Raw genomic sequence first — 22,119 nt, forward strand, 5'->3', positions numbered from 1 at the left:
AAAATAGGCAACACTCCTTCTTTATTTGCTTGTGACATTGTAAATAAGGGAAGTATGTATACTTATGCGTAACTATCACTTTTTAAAAATTGTACTTCTGGTTTTTAGTTCTTGAACCCCTGGATCCAAGCCCTGATGACCTTATGACTGGATGATGTCAGTAGTTTCCCAGTGGATCCCACCTTTGGTTTAATTTCCCTCCAGTCCATTATATGAGGTCTGACAATTAAGTTCGTGAACTTGGTTGCACCGATGTTGCTAACCTTTTTTGATATCAGAGGGATTATTCATTATGAATTTGTACCAACTGGACAGACGGGTAACCAAGTTTACTATTTGGAAGTGCTGAAAAGGCTGCGTGAAAAAGTTAGAAAACAACCTGAACTTTTCACCAATTCATGGCTCTTGCATCACGACAATGCACCAGCTCACACGGCCCTGTCTGTGAGGGAGTTTTTAGCCAGTAAGCAAACAACTGTATTGGAACACCCTCCCTGCTCACCTGATCTGGCCCCCAGTGACTTCTTTCTTTACCCAAAGATAAAGGAAATATTGAAAGGAAGACATTTTGATGACATTCAGGACATCAAGGGTACGATAGCTCTGATAGCCATTCCAGAAAATGAGTTCCAGAATTGCTTTGAAGAGTGGACTAGGTGCTGGCATCGGTGCATAGCTTCCCAAGGGGAGTACTTCGAAGGTGACCATAGTGATAGTCAGCAATGAGTTCACGAACTTAATTGTCAGACCTCTCGTATTTGTTGAAAACAAGAGTTTTTCATCAGAAATAGTTTGGTTACATGTGTCCTCTGATTAGAAACCTTTGGTAGTTTCCAGTCCAATAGAATGTCAAATTCAATCACTCATTCATTCAGATATGTATGAGTGCCTTTGTACAACAAGACGGACTTGCAGAATTTCTGCCCTCGTGGATGGTATATTGGCCCATGCATTTTCTCAGTATTCTCCAGAGTCTCTCTTACAGCTAAACAAACATATATCTATTCATCCCTAAAGCTTTACCTTTTTACCTTTAAATATAAATCAGCCTCTTGGTCATTTCATTATAGTCTTCTTTCAGAACTGCCTCTGGTTATTCAAAAACCTAATCTCCCTGTATTACTGTGTGACCTCCCAGCCTTTGCCGTACTTAGTTCATACTGTATTAGTTTCATTTACTTTTTGTTTTTCTCTATTAAAATTAAAAATTTTACATATCCGTATGCTGTTGCTTAAGAACAAGGTGGTCTTTTATTGCTTTATATTTCCCGTTAGTGCCAAAGATAACATTTTATAAAAGGAAAGTATTACCTTAATGACTGTAGCACATACTACTAGTAATTTCCCTGCAACCTTTCACCACTCTCTTCTCACGGAACCTCAATTTTGTTTCAGAATCCACTCTTCTCTGCAGGTCCATGTGCTTTGGGGAAGGTGGGCAGGGGCCGTACCCTCCAGTTGTCATGCAGGTTCCATTCTTGCCACGTGGTTGGTTTGAGCATGAGCACGTGACCTAGTTCTGATCCGTGGGACAGGACGTCTGCTGGGGGATTTCGGGAAGGGTTTTCCTCCCTGAGAAAAGTAGGGTTATGTGGGAAGTTCTCCCCACTGCAGGCCGAGCTCCAGCCAGCTTGCAGGCGTGAAGGGAGTGAGCCCAAACCCCAGTCACCAAACTGAGGATGGAAGAGGAGAAAGACAGGGGGAGCTTGTGCTTTGGCTGGCGTGATGGAGCCGTCCTTCCTGGGGCTTTCTTGTTATGTGAAGATAATGAGGCTTGGTTGGTTTGGGAGTGTCTCTTACTTGCAACACAGGCATCTGGCTAACTCTGCATCCTTCAAATGTCAGTTTAGAGTTCCATGGACATCTCTCAGGTCCCTGTACATCTCCCGTCATGGACTTGTCATGATAGATTATTTACTGTCAGTACCACAGCTAACTGCAAGCTCCGTGAGAGAAGGAACTTGCTGTGGTTCACAGCTGTATCCTTAGGCACCAGCATAGAGCCCAGTGACTGATAAGGTTTTTTTAATATCTATGTTTATTCATACTATCCTCAAAGTAGACACAACGTACAGCAATAACCCAAGACAAGAGACTGAGTTTATGAACCCTGGAATATCTCAGCGGCCCTGGTTTCATCACCCTTCTGATATGTAAACACATACCTCAGGGGAGAGAAGCCTCTTACCATCTGTTCAATCATTTTTGAAGTTTCAAGGCTTGTGCTTTAACCCACGTTCCAGTAAAATTTGCCCAGAAAACTCTTTAACTGTACAAGATTATAAAAATACTCACTTGCTGACAGTGACATAGTTGGCGTTCAGTAAACTAACTGTTACGTGTTTAACTGTTACGTGTTTAGTCTAAATGTTAGACTAAATCTGTCCCAGTGATCTCAGCTGGGGCAGGGGTAGGGGGCTTTCGCGGTGGGATGGGGAGAAAGTGGACACATCAGAATCATCTGGGGAGTTTGTTTTTCTTTTTTCCATCGATATACTTCCCATCTGCAGATTCTGCCCTGCTCCAGTTCCTGTCATATTCCTTAGGGGCTTGGGTTTTTTGTGGCCAAAAAGGAGGTGAGAACTCTGATATAGCCTGCTCTGTGTTTGAATCCCCCCTGTAGGCTTTCCTGTTACAGTAATGGAATCATTTGTTTTGACACCTGATCCCAAGGCTGCTGTGTCAGTGTTTACGTCCATTCCAACTGATTCTTCTATTTTGTGTGTAGTTACATGGATTTGGTGGGATTTGATAAAGAATATATATTTTTAATTATTAATAGTTAGCCTTTTTTTTTTTGCAGAGAGGGTTTGAGGGAACTCTACAGCAAAAATACATAAAATGAAATAGCATATAAATAGGAAATCAGAACTAAGAAAAAGTTGACAAGTGTGTTGATTGATTTTTAATTCACATTTGGTTCTGTTTTTTTCTTTATTGCGATATAATTGATATACAACATTATGTTAGTTTCAGGTGTACAACACAATGATTCAGTATTCATATATATTTTGCAAAATGATCACCACACTAAGTCTAGTTAATATCTATCACCATACATAGTTACAGATTTTTTTTCTTGTGATGAGAACTTTTAAGATCCACTCTCCTAGCTAATTTCAAGTATGTATTATTAATTTCTCCTAGCTAATTTCAATACAGTATTATTAACTGTAGTTATCACGATGTATGTTACACCCCCTAACTTACTTGTTTTATAACTGGAAATTTTGACCCCTTTCAACCCATTTCACCCACCCTCCCATCCCCATCGCAGGCAACCACCAACCTATCTGTTCTATATGTCCATAAACTCAGGTGGTGTGTTTTTTTTTTAGTTGCCATTTTTAATGGTAGCTCTTCCTATTAAAATTACAAAGTGGTGTTTTTTGGCTTTTAGGAATTATTATTATTCTTTGTATATTGACCTATATCCAGCAACATTAATGAACTTATTTTTTATTAGTTGTAATAGCTTTTCTTCATAATTCTGTGTATAAACAATTATCACTTGGAGATAAGGACAATTTTGTTACTTCATTAAAAATTTTATATCATTTCTATTTCTTCTATTACATTGACTGGGAGCTCTACCTTATTGAATAGATGTGACGGTTATAGTCATCTTGGTCTTATTTCCTTTTAAAGGAAATACTTATTTAATCATTAAGTATGATTTTGTTGTAGACTTTCATTAAGGAAATTATTTTCTATCCTTGGTATGCTATGATTATTTTTTTAATTATGAAGGTGCATAATGAATTAACAAAACCAATTCTCATTCTCTAAGGACAAATCCGACCTTGGATGAACTTTTTACTCATTTCCTCTGAGTCCTGATAACAGTGGAAAGTCAACTATGTTACTAGGCAACATGGTTTATGGCAAAAGTCATCTTTATTTGGTAAATGAGTTTGGGCGTGGAGGAACTATGTATGAACCTTAAATTCTCGCTTAAAAACAATAGCTTGGAGCTTCCCCGGGAGTACTTTTCAGAGATGGGTGTAAACTTTGTGAGGATGTGGGAAGCCATGGCTGGGACCAATGAGGTATTGATTTCTGTTTGGGACACAGGCTTCTAAGCCAACACGACTGCACCCACCCTGTGATTTTCATTTCCTTGCACCTGAGCTGTCATCTGAATGCCAAAGAGAGTAGGTCCTGTATGGCCATGTGGACTCCTGGTAAACTAGTCGCATGAAGAGAAACACCTAAAACTGCCCTGCTGGCATGCCATGTTTACTGCTTATGCTTACTGAGTAGATGTTGCTGTGTGTGGCCGTTGGTAATTGGGTAGCTCAAAATGTGTCGTTGGAAGTCCCATGTGGGCATTGCACAGAGCATCCAATCAAAATACAGAAATAAGGTGTTTAAGGGGCTTGATCCTAGTTTACAACTCTCACATTTATCTTCAATTTCTAATTGTTATTTATTGGAAAACTCATGTTCTCCTTGACTATAAATTAATATAAATTTGAACTTATAAAAATAAACTTATACACTATATCATTTTTTATTTTTTATGTGTTAGATTCTCTATATGTTTGCCAACCCCAAAATGGTTCTGCTACTAAAAAGCTTAATAACTAATGTTTTAGACTTGTGTGGTCCAGTGGGTAGATATTTGCTCTTCTAATATGGCTGTTAAAATTACATACAATTAAAATTAAGTTTCTTGGTTGCACTGGTCTCATTTCAAGGGCTCAATAGCCACACGTGGTTAGTGGCTGCCATCATGGACAATGCAGATATGGAATATTTTCATTATCACAGAAAGTTCTGTTGGATCCTTTCTAGGTTTTAGTTTTTATTCATCCAGGTTATCAGAGAGCTTTATATTTTTACTGTATATGTTACATACTATAAGAAACTGCTGGATGAACCAATCAAGGTCTCTATCAGGAAGAGGAGTATTTACATAATAATCTGCTAGAGTAATATTTCTCAGATTTGCATACCAGAACAAATTTGCATACTGCTTGTCCTAAGACTTACCAACTCATGGCCAATGTGAATTTTGTAATTGATTGTTTTTCTCTTTTTGTTTTGTCAACCAGAGAGTGCAGGGTGAAATTTATGGCTTGATTTAAGAAACCTGGAGCCTACACAATGGCATGCACTTTTTTTTAATCTGAATTTTATATGTGTAAAATGTAATTTTATTGTAGTATCAGAACTTTTATAGGCTGTCTCAAATGCTTTGTGAGAGGAGGTGGTGTATTAATGTAGCAGTTAATAAACACCTTCGAGATTTTGATGGATACTTTCGTTGCTTATTACTTTAGGCACTTACTGCTGAACGTCAGTACTGAGAAAGGGTAAAGGAGCTAAAAACACTTCATAGCTGATTAGGATAGGAGTACGATAGCCATATATGTAAGCCGACTGCTTTCCAAATGAAGTGCACACAAACAAGTTTTCTAAAATGTTTTAATTTTTCAAAATAATGTTTGAAGAACTCCCTTACTAAAGTAGTTTGTAAAAATTTCAGGCTTTTTTGTATTGTTAGGGAATTCCCCCAAGAGCATACATATGTGTATATTCGAACTGGTAAACTAGGTTTAAGTAAATTAGAGAGAGTGCTTTTTGTTTCTCTACAGAAACTTTTATTATCTTTTGGGTAACAGAGAATTTAATTCTGGGCATTTATACCTTCTCAGTGTAAAATCACCACTGTGCTCTTCTCTTCTGTCCATTTTATTCTGGAACTTATAAGCAGTCACCAGTATATATGCCTTTTATATTTAACATTTTGCAGCTTTTGAAAACATTTAAAGCAGCTTATATATACATTTTGGGCCAAAAGGTAAAGTAACTTTATAAAAAAATAAAACCAACCTCACCTAAAAGCATTTGAAGGATGAGGTACTCCCATATATCAGCGCAGAGCAGACTTGGGTCCTATCTTTGATTTTATGCGTTTTCCATTTGCTTAAGTGAGAAAAAGAAACAGAACAATATCGTTTTCATGTACTGACAACCGGAAGCATACAAACATCTGCAGAAACCAAACATTTCCTGGAACTAAACTCGAGCAGAAATTTATCACGTGAATCTTTGTTTAAAGAACCCAGTGAAAAATATCTTCAACCACAGTTATGTAAAACACCCAGGAGTGCAGTTCACGTGGATTAGATTGGCCAGAAGGCACCTATGGAAAACCACGGCTCAGGAGGTGTGTGTGCTGGTGCAGGGGCTGGGGTCACTGAGCAGTTTTAGGAGCAGAATCCAGCAACTACTGATTGGAACTTATACTAAGGAAAGGAGCTTAGAAAGTCACTGTTATCCTTAGGACCCTTAAATTGTGTTTCTCTTAAATGTTAAGTGTTTTGGTGTAAGTGCTGATTTTCTCCTGTTGATCTCAAGTCCTCTGACAAACGCCTTGCAGTGGAGATATTTTATTTTGAAGAGGAATGTGAAGCTTTTAAGCTTTGAAGGAAGCAAACAACATTTTTTCGTGGAATTTTAAGAGCTAGGCTTCTATTTTTGCCCATTCAGAAGTCCAGTTCATTTCAGAGTGAAGAACGACAATGGAATCTTTATTTTTTCAGGGAGCTTGGTGCTCATTAATACAAGTTTTCATAACAGAAAGTAATTCAAGACTTCACAAATTATGTGATATGGAAGAAACAACTTTTGCCTGAAATATTTGAGGCACAAATATAACAAGCTACCCATTTTTTCCCCCATGAAAATCTAAACTGAAAAATGAATTTGGTCATCATACTGCAGTTTCTCTGAAGAATATTTGTATCCTTGGGCCTGCTGGGGTGAGGTAACTGCAAATTCAACTTTCAGACACGTTAGCCTGTCCTATGGGTAAGATTGATCTTTTCGTGTTAATTACATACAACAGTTCTAATATAGATGTTAATTACTAGCTGCTCATTCTGGTGAAAACTGACCAACTTCTGCTTCTTAAGACAGAGTCACACTAACCAGCATTTAAGAGGATGTAGCCCTGGGATTTCGGGAGGCATCTTGGTGGCTTTAAGAGTCTGGTGCTGTATACCTACTACCTACCATACAAGGCTGTTAATAAGGATAAAATGCTTGGCACATAGTAGGTACTTAATAAATGTTGCTTTTTCATCCTCATATTATTGATGATAGCCATACATACAGCTCTAGAATTTTTATACTAGATCATATACTTTTAGGCAGGTTGGGATCTATCCTGCTTTTAGCAGTGTTGTTTTATGACTCGTATATTGACCCTTAAATGCACTAATAGCATAGGTGGAAAGTATAATTTCTATTCATTAAATTATAGGTTGATAATCCAGGGAATAATGCAAGTGGTTTTGAATTTCTTGGTGCAGTGAGACAAGATTGAACCGTATTCAAGAGTAGAAAAATTGTATGTGAATGCAGCTTTCTCCAGTTTTAGCTGTGAATTTTAGTTCAGCACATATAAAGGTATGTTGCACTGATAAACCATCCCTATGTAGAATTCACTTAGAACTAAGTGGGCCCTGGAGTCTGGGGTTTGGAGATGGTAAAGTGTGCATTGCGGGTAGGTACAGCCTGTGTGAGTCGTGGAACTCTTCAGAAGACAGGCTAACTCTAGAAAAAGACCTTGAAATCCTTTGGCTATAGGCTGAGAGTTGCCTGTGGGAGAGTGAAGACAATCGGAGATACACATGAGAAGTTCAAAGAAGAACCTTGTGAAAAGAGAACAGCCACAATTAGAGTCCCAGTCGTAGTTCTTCCTACCACCCAATTTAAGCCTCGGCAGGGCTACAGGGTCTCCCTACAGACAGTGCAGCACAAAGTACAATATTGATGGTTCCAGAGGAACCCTGTCAAGACCGTGCTCCCAGACAAAACATTAATAAAGAAACACGTACCTCCCCAAACGAGGAAGCAGTTGGGTAGTTGCAGTGTCATTTGAGGAGTTAGTATTGATAATTGAAACCCAGAATTCATATTTTAAAATATTCTACTTAACTTTCAAAATTAGTAATATTCATATAATGTAGGAAAAATGCAACTTTCAGTGGAAAAAGACAGTCATCAAAGATGAAATTATATGAAGACGGTGTGTGCAAGTTACTGTGCAAGATGTGATTCTAGCTGCATAGTCCATGCTCCCCAAGAATATGCTGTTAAGAACACTCGGGTCTGGGGATTGAGTTAAATGACCTACCCATGATATTTTCTTCAACCATTCGTTCATAAATATAACGTGTATCGGGTACCTCTTATGTGCCAGGCGTTTTCTTACCACTGGAGGAATACGGTATTGAACCCAAAACAAAAATTTCTTCCCTTACGAAACTTAAATTCTATAGAGGGAAGAGAAAAAAAGTGGGGGAGCGGAGGTACCCTGTGGGGGTGATGTGATTGTATGAATGTAAACCCATAACAGTGAGTCAGGGGAAGTGGAGTAGAACATGTAATGGTGATGAGGTGTTACATGAAAGAGAGTGGCCGGAGAAGGCTTCCCTGATGGGTTGACACTTCAGTGAAGCTCTGAAGTGGGTTGGGGGGGGGGGAGGCAGCGTGCCACACAAATGTCTGTGAAGACACGCGTTCTACAGAGAGGGCGCGGTACGTGAAAAGCCTCTGGCATGAGTATGTTCACTTCCTCAAGGAGCATCAGAGAGAGAGCAGTGGGACGAGTGGGGGAGGTGACCAAGGGAGAGGGTTGTAGCAGATGAAGCGTGAGAGGTTACCTGGGGCCAGTTGTGGACCTTGGAGGCCATTATATGCCTTTTACTCTGAATGAGAGGGACACAGTTGGTGGATCTAAAGCAGCGGAGTGGCATGATGTGATTTTGTTTTATCAATATGACGCTGGCCTTGTGTTTTGAAAACACAAGGTGTGCCGCAAGACCAAGGAAGAATCAGCGGGCAGGCTATTACAATAACCCAGATGGAGATGACGGAGGCTCAAATGGCAATCGTGGTAAAGTAGGGAGTAAGGAGAAGTAGTTGGAATTTAGATATATTTTTAAGGTCGAGCCAGCAGGACTTGCTGATGGATTGGATATAGGGAGTGAGGGAAAATGAAAAGTCAGGGATTTAATTATCATTTAGTGAGATGGGGAATCCTGGGTAGGAGCATCAGTTTTAGAGGGGGGATATCAGGAGTTTGACGTGGGGGGAGGGTAAGTGTGAAATGTCTGTTAGACATTTAAAGGACGATGTCAAGTGGGCAGCTGAAAATCGGAGCCTTGAATTCAGGGAAGAGGTTCAGACTCTCTTATCGCTGGTATTTAGTGATGAGACCCATTGAGATGGCCACGGGGCAGGAGTATAGATTGAAAAGAAGTTTGAGAACTGAGACGCTGTGACATTCTAGAATTAAGAGGTTGGGATGATGAGGCGAAGTCTAAGAAGGAATGACCCGTCGAGGAGGAGGAGAGTGAGGAGAGTGTGGTGTGTTGGAAACCAAGCAAAGAAAGTTTGATAGAAAGCGGGGAGAAACCAGCTCTGTCACATACGGCTGACAGGTCCAGTAAGATGAAAACTGACTATCAGATTTAGTAAAAATTGTCTCTGGTGCCTTTTTTTTTTTAACCCTAAATGTCCTTGAATGAATTCGTTGACCGCTCTCCGGAGATAACAATGGTGCCTGCCTCATAGGGTGGTTGTGGATGAGCTAATTCATTTAGGTACTTTCCTTAGCCCCTGGCTGTTGGATAGTTAAATCACTGGCGGCTTTAACAGCAGTGGTTTGGGGGCAGCAGTGGGGACAAATGACTAATTGCAATGGATTCAAGTGCGAATGGGAAGAAAGAATTGGAGACAGCAGACATAGCTATTTTGACTATATCTATTAGACCAGATTAGACAAATGGCGAGTTTATACATGGGGATGTGGTGCCAAGAGAAAGTCTCTCTCTCTCTCTCTCTCTCTCTCTCTCTCTCTCTCTCTCTCTCTCTCTCAGGTTTGGAGTATACACTGTTAACATGTTGATGAGAATCATCCAGTGTAAAGGGGAGAATTGATGACGTAGTTGCAGTTAGGATTGTGAGGTGTTTGGTTCATAGATAACAAGTTGACTAAAGCCACTAGATTGCCCTTTGTTTCCTTATGCTCTCCTCCTTAGTCTCTCATTCATTCATTTACCAAACACTTATGGAAGGTTCACAAGATGCCAAGGATTGAACTACCGTGTTTCTCTGAAAATAAGACCTAGCCGGACAATCAGCTCTAATGCGTCTTTTGGAGCAAAAATTAATGTAAGACCCGGTCTTATTTTACTATAATATAAGACCTGGTCTCATATAATGTAAGACCGGGTCTTATATGGTATATAATATAACATACTGTAATATAATATAATACCGGGTATAATGTAATACCAGGTCTTATTTTACTTATATTAATTTTTGCTCCAAAAGACGCATTAGAGCTGATTGTCTGGCTAGGTCTTACTTTCAGGGAAAGACGGTAGGTACTGAGTAAAGAATGACTAAAGGGTCAACAAGCAGCAGTGATCTCTATACTCTCATGAAGCTTGTATTGTCTGGTGGAAATAGGCTTTCTAAAAACAAACAAATAAGTAAATACAGATTTTGATGAATGCTTCATAGGAAGAATACAGAGTACTTTTGAGAGAAAGAAAATATTATGTTTCCTCCAAAATAAGACCTAGTCAGACAATCAGATCTAATGTATCTTTTGGAGCAAAAATTAATATAAGATCCTGTCTTATTTTACTATAAGACCTGGTATAATAATAATATAATATGATATGATATAGTATAATATAAATAATATAATACCAGGTCTTATATTAATTTTTGCTCCAAAAGACACATTAGAGCTGATTGTCTGGTTAGGTCTTATTTTCGGGAAACGGTTCCATGGTGTGATTTAGACTGGGGCATTAGAAGACCCCTCAGCTATGAAAGGTGGCCATGACTGAGAGGAAGAGCATTCCAAGCAGAGGGAACAGAGTATGCAGAGGCCCTGGAGTTGGGGAGAACCTGGTGCTTTTGAGGATTTGAGAGGTGGCCATTGTGACCTGAGAGTTAGGAAGCTACCAGGTCGTGCAGAGCTTTGGAGGCCATGTTTGGATTTTGGATTATATCCTAGGAGTAATGGGAAGCCATTGAAAAGTTTTAATGTGGGCAGTGACGTGATGAGATTAGTATTGGGGAAAAAATAATCTGTGCTGCAGTGTGTCATGGTGAATGGACTGGACGGGGGCATCAATGGAAAAGAAGAATACCAATTTAGGCAAATAGATAGTATCTGTGAAAATATTTAGACTGAAATATTTACAGTTTTGCTATGAAAAAGAGAATTGAGAGTATCCTTTATTTAACAGAATTTGCTTTGACTTTGCCAGGTTTCTCAACAGCTGTGAAAAGAGCATTTTCTTTTTAAAAATCATATCAGTAGGAAGAGTAAGAGGAAGGTATCCGTGATTTCTGAATATTTAACATAAAATGAAACTTTGAAAAAAGATTGTGGCAACTTTGTGAAGAATTAAAAACAATAAGACCATATCAACTTTGTTTTCCAGAAAAAATACCAGTGACATGATATTAGAGACAGAATCTAATAAGAAAACAATTTACGGTATTCGAATATGAACCAAGAATAATTCATCTACTTATGGTATTTTACGTGTTCATGCAATATAAAGAAATCTTAAAATGTTTGCTTTATTGTGGTGGATGTACATTACTTTTATTTTTTAGCATAAAGCCAATATTCTAAAACAGTTTATTGGTTAATAAATAAATATTTCAAAAGTTCCCCTTTTTGCTTTCAAAAGTGTCTTAGTTTGTATAATAAATTACATGGTTAGAAATAGATCTCTTAAGCATAGAGATCAGACTGGTAAAAAGTGATCAAGTTATAGTACAGGATGCATATTTTATTGTGCTGATTTAGGCTTCTCCCCAGAGAGATTTCTGAAAACAAAAGAGCAGTTATAATACCAAGTATACCTTTATCAGTTCACCCACAACTCCAGGGCCATGAATTAACTCGTTCTGAATCCTCACTTAAAAAAAAAAAAAGAGAAAGAAAGAAAAGAAGAAACAGAAGTTATTCCCTATCTAGACAATCCACTCATGACTGTTTTATCTTGGTTGTAATTCCAGTTTTCTTTCTCACACAGGCATTTTATTAATGCTTTCCAGAGTCACAATAGTTGGGATATTTTACCATCTGGAGTTTCTCTGCCTCGCTGATCTAAACTCAAACTTGCCAGTTTATGGGAAATGATGACAACACCCTGTAACAGCTGAGTAAGTAGATGCTGCTGTAAAAAAAAAATGATTTTTAACTTCAAAGTTTTAAAATATTATGCATTTTAATTGGGTTCTTTAAATTTTGTTGTTAAATAATGATGGCAATGATTATAATTCCAATAAGTGAATATTTATAAATAATCGGATTCTGGAAGAAATTAATCTCCTGTTGATTAAAAAAAAAGTTAATGAAAACATTTCCATGCATAATACTTTACCTATTAAGAAACATAGGATATAAATGCATATATGAAAAAATTTAAAGCATTCTCCATGCTGCTTTATCTTACTTTTATATAATGAAATGCAAAATTACTGGTAAAGCAGCTGTTCTGAATTTTTTAAATGGAACTACGTCTTACACAAAAAATAGTCTTTTAACACAGAGTGTATCTTGGTTAACTTGAAATAAATACTTTTTTTAGTGGAAATAAAATCTTAATAGTTCTTTCTATTTGGAAATAATGATTTTTTTCCCCCTGCTAATATAGATAAGAATATAGAATCTCTCTGGGTTTAACTTTGTTTCTTAATTAAGAGACTAGGGAAGAAGGGCATTCATTCTTTCTAATCCAAACATCTGAATGGTATTTGTCTTTCTCCGTCTGACTTACGTCACTTAGGTCCATATATACTCTAGGTCCACATGTGTTGTCGCAAATGGTAAGATTTTTTTATGCCTAGTAATAATCCATTGTGTATATGTACCACATCATTTTTATCTAATTGTCTATTGATGGGCACTTAGGTTGCTTTCATATCATGGCTGTTGTGAATAATGCTGCAGTAAACATAGGGGTGCAGATATCTTTTTGGATTAGTGTTTTGGATTTCTTCAGATAAATACCCAGTAGTGGAATTGATGGGTCCTAAGGTATTATAGTTCTATTTTTAATTTTTTGAGGAACCTCCATATTGTTTTCCATAATGGCTGCACCAATTTTGCAACCCCACCAACAGTCACGAGGGTTCCTTTTTCTCCACATCCTTGCCAACAGTTGTTTGTTGACTTATTGATTGTAGCCATTCTGACAGATGTGAAGTGATATCTCATTGTGGTTTTAATGTGCATTTCTCTGATTATTAGTGACATTGAACATCTTTTCATAATATCTGTTGGCCATCTGTATGTCCTCTTTGGCGAAATGTCTATTAAATGTCTATTTGATTGAATTGTTTGTTTTTTTGGTGTTGAATTTATGAGTTCTTTATAAATTTTGAATATTAATCCCTTATCAGATGTATCATTAGTGAATATCTTCTTCCAATCAGTAGGTTTTCTTTTCATTTTGTTGATGGTTTTTTTTGCTGTGCAAAAACTTTTTAGTTTGATGTAGTTTGTTTATTTTTTCTTTTGTTTCCTTTGCCAAAGGAGATATATCAAAAAAAATTTACTAAGAGTAATGTCAGAGAGTTTACTGCCTGTGTTTTCTTCTAGGAGTTTTACGATTTAGGGTCTTACATTTAAGTCTTTAATCCATTTTGAGTTTAATCTTGTGTATGGTGTAACGAGGTGATCTAGTTTCACTTTTTCACATATATGTGGAATCTAAAGAATAAAATGAACAAACAAAACAGACTCATAGATAAGGAGAACAAACCTGATGATTGCCAGATGAGAGGGGGGTTAGGGGGCTGGATGAAAAAGGTGAAGGGATTAAGAAGTACAAATTGTAGTGATAAAATAGTCGTGGGATATAAAGTATATATAGCATAGGGAATATACTCAATTATATTGTAATAACTATGTATGGTGCCAGGTGGGTACTAGATTTGTTGGGGGGATTACTTCGTAAATTATATAAATGTCTAACCACTGTGTTATACACCTGAAACTAATATAAAATAATACTGAACATTAAAAGAAAAAAACCATCTGAATGAAATTTAAAGAATTCAGCCAGTTATCTTGATGTAAATTGTTTCTTACAATAGAAGTTATTATTACTGTTGTTCATCCATTGAAACTGGACAAAACTAAGAAACCATGAGATTATGCCACGACCTTTTGGAATGCTGGGTTTAAAAACAATTAATAAATATACAAGATATTCCCCACTACGATGGGGTTATTTAATTTTGGTCGATATCTGTGTTGTCCTATGTGGCAGTCACTGGTCTCATGTAGCTATTGACATTTGATATGTGACTAGTCCCAACTGAGATGTGCTGTCCATAAACTACACACCACATTTCAAATACTTAGTATGAGAAAAAGACCAAAATATTTTATTCATAATTTTTGTATGAATCACATGTTGAAGTGATGCTATTTTGGATATGCTGGGTTAAATAAAACATGATTAAAACGAATTTCACTTTTGTTTACTCTTTTGTGTGACCTCTAGAAAATGTAAAATTACTCGTGGCTTACATTATATTTCTCATGGACAGAACTGGTCAGTATCATCATCTACAATCAGCATTCTTAGTCACCCATTCCTCACCATTCCGTAGGCCTTAATGGATCAGTTAGTATAAATCTATATTGTTTTTAGATGTTCTTTGTTTCGTCAAATGTCTACTGAGCACCTACCATTTGTCAGACAGTATTGGTGATACGTTAGTGAACAAAATCAACAAACTCCCCACCCTTATGGAGCTGACATTCTATGGGAAAGACACAGACTAAAAACAAATAAAATGTGTAATGTATTAGAAGGCCAGGAGCGCTTTGGCGGACATGGAAGAGAGGGATACAGTTATAGTGTTCAGGGAAGGCCTCACTGGAAAGGAGGGATTTGAGCAAAGACTTGAAGAAGGTGAGAGAAAGAGCCCTGTAGGTATTTGCGGGGAGAGTGTTCTAGGCAGAGGGAATGGTAAACGCACAGACCTTAAGGCAGGCCTGTGGCTGTCCTGTTGAACAGTAGAAAGAAGCTCGGTGATTGCTTGGAATGGAGTGAGTGATGAGGAGATGAAAGGCAATGAATGATCACATCATATGAGCAGTTGTTTCTGTAAGGATTTTGGCTTTAAGCAAGATGAGAAGGAACTGGTGGGGTTTGAGAAGAGAAGTAAGGTGATTTTTCTGTTGAAGCTGCTGTGATTAGTTTAGGATGGTCTGGAGTGAGTGTGGGAGCCTGGCCAGGGGGAGGCGGAGAGACCCAATTCAAGGCTATTGTAGTGCCCCTGTTGAAAGATGTTGGTGCCTGAGAAATAATAAGCAAGGGGAGTGATGGAATTCTAGTTATAGAATTCTAGTTGTTGGGAAACTGAATATGGGATGAGAGAGAAAGAAATGTATCAATGGTGACTCAGTTTTTGGCTTGAACAACTGAAGGATGGAGTTGCCTTTTGTTGAATGGAGGACAATTGTGGGAGGGATAGTTTTGGGACAGCACCGGGAGCTCAGTTCTAGACACATTAAATTTGAGGTGCCTCGACAATATCTAAGTGGAAAAGGTCAAGAAGGGAGAGTGGAGTTCAGTGAGAGAGATGTCCAAGTAGAGAGGCAAAATCATTAGCATTTAGCTGTTATTTAAAGCTCAGAGAAGGATTGAGACCACCAAGGGAATAAGAGTAGATAGAAACGAGGAGAGCCAGGGACATTTGGAGGTCGGGAGATGAGGTCAGGGAGACTGAGGAACAGACCAAGGTGGAAATTGGGATAGTCTAGTTCCCAAGGAAGCAAAGGGTTTTAGGGAAGCAGCAGTGACCAGCCTCAAATGCTACTAGGTGGGTTAGGTAAGATGTGAGCTGCAATTTGATCATTGGATTTAGCGATGTGGGGTTTTATTAGTGACCTCAACAAGAGTGCTTCAGTGAAGTGGTGGAGGCAAAAGCCTGAGTGGAATCGATTCAAGGGAGAATTGGAGGAAATGAATCAAAGAGGGTGAATATACAGACTCTCTCTTCAGGAACTGTGGCATCAAGAGGAGTCAAAGAAATTTTTGGTTTTAGTTTTTCAGATGAGAGAAATTACATTTCTCTCAATGCATGTATTAGAGAGATTTCAGGATATTCTTCTGAAGTGACCCACCAGATTTCTGACAGTTAAGACCGCCACCTCTGTGTGTATATCTGAGGAGGGTTAGTGTTTCCCTAGTAGGAGGATTTCATAGAACTGTGTTTGGTAAAAATGAGTGTGCGCGCACGCGTGTGTGTGTGTGTGTATGTGTAGATGCTGGCATTGATTATGTTAAAGGTTACTTTTGCAATTTTTATGAAACTCTGCTGCATTTGTTCACGTTCAGGGTGTGCATTCACATTCTGATAGCCAAAACTTTTAAGGAAACAAATGTTAAACTACATCTCCTCAACTGAAAGTGTTGAGAAAGCTAGTCTTTGGGTTTAATTTCTTTTCCTTAACCTAACGGAAGTGATCAAAGCATTGGAAGAAATTGAGGCAGGGACATGCCCAGGGTCACAAGATGAAACATTACAAGAATAACTGGGTCTTAGATCTGATTTAGTAGCTATGTGGAACACTTAATCCCTCGATATTTCAGTTCCAACAGGTATAAAATGAGGATAACATTTGTTCTACCTAGTACGTGAGGTTTTTATGAGGATCAAATGGGATAGTAGGTGACAGAGCTTCATCAACTAATAAAGCATTCTATAAATATTAAGTAATAGTGTTAAAAGCAAGTTAGGCTTAAGGATTTTGTGACAGTATTAGTATTAACTGGAGTCAAAAATGGAATGTAACAAAATCTGGGTTGAGAATAATTATAATACATACTAATACTAATAGAATCTTCAAGAATTTGCCTATTGCCTCTGTCCAGCTTTGTTAATAACACGAGAGTCTATTATATTTGGGCCATCATAGAGTTTTGTGGCCAAGAGCCATGGCTGAGATCCAAACAATCAATCAGTTTATCCCTTAGGAACTTTGAAATTACTGACTATCTGACTATTTTGGTACTTGAATATAATGTTAGTTTGCTGAAACTATGTGGAAGAGCCACTCTCTTAATGGAAAATATTCAAGCTATGATGATAAATTGTATGTCAGACTCGAGAGCATTTCTATATTTGATACTTGAAGTGGAATTGTAGTCATACTTTATTTTTGTAAGAGGTTGTGTTATGGGAAATTAAGAAATATAAAATGGGTAGCCAAGGTCACTCCCATTAATGGCGATGTCAGGATGACAAGTGATTCTCTTTCTCAATAAAATAAGTATAAAACTGGATAAGACTGACAAAAACAGTCATTTCTGGGCACCGGAAATCGACCAAAAAGGCAGATGATAAATATGCTGGAGCTTTGGGTAAGAAGAGGAGGAGTTTTGGGGCCTCTTCTGTTCCACCATCCCCTTCTCAGTTAGTAAGAACAACATTGTTATCAGCTTATAGTTTTTACCAGAAGTGCGAGACTCTAGGTTGTAGCAGAGACGGGGGTTGGGGGTAAAAACCCCACAGCTTTGCTGGCTCAAAGTTGCATACTCAGTTCCTAATGGATGGGGAAAACCCATAGCTTTGCCACCTCAAGTCTGCAATTCTGGTTTGGGGCCACTAGCCAGAAATTTAACAGGGAGATCCTGGAAATGAGAGAGCTGTAGGAGGGCTGCGATCAGCTTTCCACACATCTGTGGTGACTGCTAAACTTTGCGTATCCAAGGGGTAGATACTCAAGAGAGCCCCACAAAAAGCGAAAGCCACACGAGACCCCTCGAGAGCTTCGGCACAACTTCGAATGTTCCTTGGCCCACATACAACTCCGTCAGCGGAGGGTGGGAGCCTTACAGGTGCAACACGGTTGGGCTCAACCTCTGCCCAAAGCACTGGCTGACCACTAACCTGTGCAGACGCAGAGGTGACTTCTAGACAAAGGAGCTAGAAAATACAAACACAATTTTTAAAAACCAAGCAAAGACATCGGGGGCGACACTTTATGGGAGCCAGTTTAAGTTCAAGCAAATTACTAGAACCATCAACGCTTGGAATACTGAGGTTTATCAGCGGACGAGTGCTTGAAAAAAATGTATATCCATAGAGTGGAATTCTATTTGGCAATGAAAAGGAACGAAGTACTGATACATGCTACAACATGGTTGGGCCTTGAAAACATCATGGTCAGTAAAAGAAAACAATCACCAAAGGCCACATGTTATATGATTCCGTTGCTATGAATTGTCAAGAATAGACAAATCCATTCATAATGGCATCAAAGAGACCAAAATACATAGGAATAAACTTAACAAGAGAAGTATAAGTCCTGTACAATGAACAACTACAAAATTTTGCTGAGAGAAATTAAAGGATAAGTGGGAAATTAAAATAAGTGGAAATATATACCATGTTTATAGGTTGGAAGACTCGATATTGTTAATGTGGCAACTTTCCCCAAATTGATCTATAGATTCAACAAAGTCACTGGCAAAATCTCAAAAAGGATTTTTGTAGAAGAATATTTATAGTAATTGGCAAACATTCTAAAACTATACAGAAATGGGAGAGAATCTAGAATAGTCACAATAACTTTAAAAAATAAGAATAAAATTGGAGAACTTATACTAGCTTTCAAAACCTACCCCACAGTAATAAAAACAGTGTGCTATTTGCACACAGTTAGACATCTAGATCGGTGGAACAGAATATCCAGAAATAGATACACACGTGGTCAGTTGCTTTTCAACAAAAGTGTAAGTTAATTCAATAGGGACAGTACAGCTTTCAACAAATGGCATGGCAACAATGGGATTTCCATGTGAAATAAAGTGTACCTCGACTTTTACTTTACGGCACACCCCAAAATAAACTTAAAATGGATAGTAGACCAAAATGTAAAGAAGACAACATAGCAGGAAGTCTGCGTCTTGAGCTTGATAAAGATTTAGGTAATAGGATATAAAAAGCATGAAGTATCAAAGAAAAAAGGATGAATTGGACTTCATCAAAATTAAAGTTTTGGTTTTCAAAAGACACTACCATTAAGAAAATGAAAAGTGAAGCCACATACTAGGAGAAAAATATTTATAAAATATATGTCTGATAAAGGATTTGTATCTAGAAAATATATAAAGGACTTTTAAAACTCAGTCATAATAAGACAGCAACCCGATTTAAATGTGTGCAAAAGATTTGGATAGACATTTCACCAAATAAGATATATGAATGGCAAATAAACACATGAAAAGAGTTCCAACATCATTAGTCATTAGGGAAATGCAAATTAAAGCCATAATAAGATATTGTTCCACACCCACTCTAATGGCTAAAATAAAAAACTGACAATCCATGTGTTTATTGGCAAGGATGTGGAAACCACCAGAATTCTCACACATTGCTGGTGGGGATATAATATGACAAAGCCACGCTGGAAACCAGTTTGGCAGTTTCTTGAAAAGTTCAACATACATTTAACAAATAGTCTGCAATTCCATTTCTAGGTATGCTGTAAAGAAAAATAACAGGTTATGTCCGGACAAAGAATGGTATACAATGTTCATATCAGCTTTATTTGTGATTGCCAAAAACTGGGAATAATGAAAGCGTCCACCCGCCGATGAATGGATAAGCAAATTGTGGCATCTCCATAACAGTGGAATGCCACTTGGCAATGAAAGGGAATGGACTATCGATACAACAACATGGATGAATCTCTAATTATGCTGCATGAAAAGTCAGACCCCACTAAGTACTATATTGTCTGATTCCATTTAGATGAAATTCTAGAAAATGCAAACTAATCTATAGTGACAGAGAGATCAGTGGTGACCAGAGGATGGCTTGGGAAGAGGAGAGAGAAAAGGATTCCAAAGAGAGGGACACAATAAAACATTGGTGGAGGGGGGATGTATATATTTTCTTGGTTATGCATGATAGTTTCATGGGTGTATACATATGTCAGATTGTACACATTAAATATGTGCAGTTTACTGTAAAGCAATTGCACCTTAATAAGGTTACTAAAAAAAAATTGTGCCCGTTCACAAGCCAAACAAATATTCACAGCAGCATTATTCACAAAAGATAAAACTGGAAAGTGATCCAAATTCATCAACTGATGAGTGAATAAAACAAAATGTTAGCCACACAGTGGAAATTATTCAGCCATGAAAATGATGAAGTCCTAATTCATGCTACTGATACAGTCGACAACATGAAAGAACTTCAAAAACATATGCCAAATGAAAGAAGCCAGAAACAAGGGACGATATATTGTATGATACTTTTTCTGTGAAATTTTTAGAAAAGGCAAAACCATACATCAGATCAGTGATTGCCTGAGGCCAGAAGTGGGGCCAGAGATTGTCTGTAAACAGGCCCAAGGGAACTCGGGGGGTGACAGAGGTGTTCTTGTTAATACTGGTGCACTTATAGAAATTTACCAAACTCACGTAAATGTACACTTAAATGGATGACTTTCATGGCACGCAAATTATACCTCAGTAAAGCTGTTGAAAAATAGGTAGCCACTCAAAATTTTAAATTCTCTTTAAGATGACCATTCAAAAAATGGGAATACCTTGCTGATTTCATTATAACATATTGCTCTGGGATACTTCAGTGAGACCTGTTGAATTTAGTGTTCTATGTCAAATGCTCTTTGGATTCTAATTGTAAAATGGAAATCTTTATTAGTTCCCTTTCCCAGAATTCCGTGACTAGTAACAGCTATATCTCCCTTGCACGTAAACATTGGTTTAGAATGATTGGTTTTATGTCTAATAACTAGTAACACTCCCTACTGGAAGAAATGATAGTTCCTAGATTAATATTCTGTTCGTGTAAAGTAGTTCAAATTTGTGGTGGAAGATTGTCCTCCATCTTTCAATTCTTCAGGAAGGAAATAGATGGCCTTAGCACCTTGGTACTTTTTTAGATATAGAAAGGCACACCCTTTTAGGCCTGGGGCGTCCACGGACCAGTCTCCAACCCCAAATATGTGGAGACATCAGGTAATCTTCAGGGGACAAGAGGACCTAGAGCATGATGGAGAGAAAGAAACCCTTGTGACGCACTTTCCAGCTGGGTCTGGCCGTGTTCTGTACCAGACTTGGACTGTGGATCTCTAGGGTCAGGGACTTCATGCCTTTGCACATCCTCATATGTAAAATACGAGATGGAATTTTACTTCCTTAGGTAAAAGGGGGTATCTTTCAGTAGAAAAACGACCTAATTTTAATGAAAAAAATCATCATCTTGCTCATGATTCTGCCCAAGTCCGTGCACAGAGAGGAAAAAAACCAAACAATTTTTATTTTGGAAACAACCAATTTTTTGACTGAAATTCATTAAGCCATTTTCCCAAATAAGGTGCCGACCATTTAACCAAGTTCTACTTTTTTTCCTTTTCTCTTTTCCCAAAACAGATCCTTTATTCAACAAAGGTTTATGGGACACTTTTATTTGGCAGGTACTTGGAAGACAAGGATAAAAGAAACATGGGGTATGACATAAGTAGGATAAGAGAAACATGGGGATAAAGGAGGACAACAGTTAATTATTTTGGAAATTCTAATGATTTCTGCTTTGTCCTTCTTTTGGAAGAAGAACACACTTTTGGTAACAAGTAGATCCATGATACACAAAAAAACAAGTAGATCCATGATACACAAAATAACACTTTTTGAGAATACTGAAAAATAAGTTAAAAAATAACTCTCCTTTTTCATGAAAACTTTTGCCCATTGTTCACTTTCCTGTTTTGTTAATGATCGTGAATGCATTATATTAAACTGAAAAGAACTATTCTGAACGGTTGATTTGAAACTACATCAAAACAGTGGGAGTTAAAAATAGGTTCTACCTTGTCTTGTAGTAACTTCAGACTTGTCTTTTAGTAATGTGTCCAGATCCTGCTTTCCATGTCCTCTTGGTTGAGTCACCTTGTGGATGCAAGTTGCCTGACCCCGGTTAGGCCCTTCCCTTGTTGATAAAGTGAAGATGAAGTACCTGCTCCAGGGCTGTAAAACTTAGAAAACTTGGGCTTGAGCGCCAGTGTAA

General features: G+C 37.9%; 1 long non-coding RNA gene across 2 annotated transcripts in view; it reads left to right on the forward strand.

The window, feature by feature from the left end:
• Positions 1-22,119, forward strand: part of LOC141567618 (uncharacterized) — a 115,986-nt gene that overhangs the window by 39,765 nt on the left and 54,102 nt on the right. For both annotated transcript variants that reach the window (XR_016021934.1, XR_016021935.1), the window contains exon 4: positions 12,087-12,216. This is a non-coding gene — a long non-coding RNA (uncharacterized LOC141567618). The remainder of the gene's footprint in view (positions 1-12,086; positions 12,217-22,119) is intronic.

Source organism: Rhinolophus sinicus, chromosome 8 (assembly GCF_057876585.1).
Source record: "Rhinolophus sinicus isolate RSI-liver-muscle chromosome 8, RSI-T2T, whole genome shotgun sequence".
NCBI lineage: Eukaryota > Metazoa > Chordata > Mammalia > Chiroptera > Rhinolophidae > Rhinolophus > Rhinolophus sinicus.